This window comes from Cynoglossus semilaevis, chromosome 1, assembly GCF_000523025.1.
Source record: "Cynoglossus semilaevis isolate Cse_v1.0 chromosome 1, Cse_v1.0, whole genome shotgun sequence".
In the NCBI taxonomy this organism is placed as follows: Eukaryota; Metazoa; Chordata; class Actinopteri; order Pleuronectiformes; family Cynoglossidae; genus Cynoglossus; species Cynoglossus semilaevis.
In genome coordinates this window covers 26,887,251-26,890,643 of record NC_024307.1, presented here as the reverse complement: position 1 = coordinate 26,890,643, position 3,393 = coordinate 26,887,251, and positions in this window count along the sequence as shown.

Below are 3,393 nucleotides of genomic sequence, written 5' to 3'. Positions count from 1 at the left end.
TATAGAAGTAACTACTCCATAACAGACTAACACATGTCTCTGCAGCTGATTATTATTTATTCAAGCTACAAATATTGTTCATTGCTGTGTAATTTAAAAAAATAATAATTTCATAGGTTAAGAAACTCTGCTCCATGGACTTTACTAAATGCTTTTTAAGCTCCTGCGGGCCACATTTGGCCCCCGAGCCTTAAGTTTGACACGTGTGGATTAGAGGATGTGAACCCTCTCCATTGGTGTCATTATCTGACAGCTGGCAGAGTTTTGGTCTAATTCTAACTGACGGATTTCAAACATATTTCATCACATTTTCAGCCACTGCTTCGTAATCATCATCTATTTTCTCCAGACCACAGATTGACCGCCATCTGAGGTTTGGACTCTATTTATTTTTCTTTGCATCTTTTTATAAAGAAGGTTTGTGTTATTTTTCACCTGCTGCTCCTTTCACCCCACCTCCTTCTCCTCCTCCTCCTCCTCCTCCTCCTCCTCCTCTCACCAGCGCCTGTATTACCTCCATGTTTGCTTGTTATTCTCCCAATTTTCCAGCCACTGAGTGGACGATTCACTGCGTTACTCATTGACAGGCTTTATCTGGAGAATCTGCCTTTTAGCGGCCCATATGTCACCTGTGTTAGCATGTGCACGGACATCATCATTTTATGATCACTGGAGGGAGTGCATGTTTGACCGGTGTCCCTCCTGCACGCCCATGACGGTCGGCATAGAACCAAAGACCATCTGTAATTATCATAGAGCCCACCCAGGGTCAGCAGTACTACAGTAAAAAAATGATAAAGTTCAGACCACACCACTCCTTCACTTCGTCTCACTGCGCCTCCTTTTTCTCCTCCATCTGTATTTGCACAGAATGTTCCATCCCCCTCTGGCAGTGAGTTTGTTGGTTTTTACTAAAATACATTCACGTCTTTTCAAAACAAACATCAGCGTTCACTCTTCTATTTCTGAGGACAAGTTAAGAGCATTTACAACAACAACACCTCCTGATCCAGGAGAACATCTGAGGCTCCTTCTATTTACAGCCTCTGAGATGTGAAATTGACTCCAGTACAATTCAACTAAGTCAACTAATATTTAGCAATATTCATTAGTAGCCATTTATATCCATTGATATTTGTCTTCAGTCAGTGATAATAAACCTGCATGATTCAAACTGTGTTAGGAAATACACACACACGGACAGGGAGAACACGTACACTTCACTTCACAAGTACTGATGACAACTTGAGAGACCTGAGCAGGGTGACGTCTTCAGAGTGAGTATATAAATAAACCCTGTCAAGACAGACAACAAGAATCCGTTTGAATATGACAACAGAGCTCTGATGCTACAGGAGCTCAGCTGTTTACATATAATGGTTTTGTCAAAGCTCTCATTTCTCAGCTATTGACAGGTGTTGACATCATAATGAATCCACACAGAGTTAATCAAACAAACAAAGGCTGATGGACGACAGCCGTTTGGACCGATCAATCATCAGGACAATCAGTCACACCCAGAATCAGAGCAGTGATCACGGTAGCCTCTGCTCACAGATGAAGAGTCAACGGTTCATTTTCTGTCATTAGATAAAAGCAGCCTTTCCCTTTGGTTTTGACATTAGAGTTAGTGTGATCACTGATTGATGAGATGAGAGACGCTGATCTGATCAATGACCAGTGAGAGGGTGAAGGACATCACGTGTCCAGATGACCTCCTTTGATCACCACTGCTAATTGTGTGAATTTGACGTTCTACTGTAGGCTGAAGTTAAAAAAAAATAACCTGACCTCAGTCTCAGGGTTTTCCTGTGGACCACAGGGTCAGTTTTTCATAGACTGTACATAAAGACTGGACAGAGACGCTGACCAATGGCCAAGGTCAATATTTGATGATGTGAGACATTTTTTGCAGCACCCCATTTTTTTTTTTTGCCCTTCTTGCCCCACACGTCGACACACATACACACTCACACTCCTTTAGCTTCAGATTTATAACCAATCCAATGTCCCCACTGTGGGACACATAAAAAAAAAATTGAAATGTATTTGCCTGTCCCTTACAGGGGCCTCACCCTCCACTTTGGGAACCACTGCCGTATAGTATCTATAACTGAGGCTGCACTCACTGACAACTTAGCAAAGATCATTTGTGGGTAAAGGAGTTCCGGACTGTTTTAAAATTTGATCCAGAACCTGAGATTGAGACGCTTTCGTAGTGGACACTGATCTGTTCATCAGCTGCAGCTGAAGCTACAGCTGCTGGAAATTTTCCAGGCAGATTCTGTGGAGCAGCAGAGACAGAAAGTCAACACAGCGGCCCACTGAGCCTCTCCTAATGGGCCAGCATGTGGGCTGTGAGAGAGTGTGCGGCTCACTGTCACATCGACCTGCTGGTTGTTAGAACCTGTTGTCACTCAGTGTTTGGTCATGTTGGTGTCCCTCCTGTTCTGCTGGAGTGAAACGGAAGTCTGACTCTGAGGTCGTTTCTGACCTGAAGAAGAGACGTCTTGCCATCTGACGCACCGATTCGTTTTCCTCCTCACTGACAAATATTCAAAACGTGAAACAATCAGCTAAAAAATAGGTGTCAAACTCAGGCCCACGGATTAAATCTGGCCCATGTTGTAATTATATTTGGCCCGCCAGATCATCTCCAATGTGTTTTAGAGCTGGTCAGTCAGTATGTAGCCATTATATACTGGTCAAATGTAGTATACAAAATGTATGCACTATGTTCTAGCACAGAGATTTAGTTTTGTTGTTGTTGTTTTGTTGTTGAAACAAATATCAAATTTAATTTCTCATGTGTTTATAATATTAAGCGTTGGTTGTTCCAGATTCAATGTTTACACAAAACGTAATTTTATTTATTTTTAAGTTTGTTTGAAAACAAACAGATTATTAAAGCCACAAAATAGCAAAAGTGGAACCAATTGAAGAGGGCAACATTTCTAGGGCACAAACAGAAACATGGACGTTAGCAATGAAAAACAAAACAAACACTGCACCAAAGCCAAGATCAATAAAAATAAAAAAACTAGCCAAACAACTAACTAACTAAACATTACAGCTAGACAGTCAGGCATTGTGTGTCTAATTATTAGTCCATTAGCCTAAAAAACTATTAAAAAGATATTGAAAAAACAGATGAGTCATTATCTAACATATATAAGCTTAAGAACAAACAAAAATTGGGACAAAATATTGCAGAAAATGGCTACTATCTAATGAATAAGACCCAGTTGTGATGTGACAGGTTGACGTCAGCAGCAGCAGCAGTTGTGGATCACACTAAGAGAGTTGGGTCTAAATTTAGAGCCATGCTCTGCTGCATTCTGAATAATCTATTAGTGAGACTTTGTGTTTGTGTGTGTGTTCAGACAGGGAAGG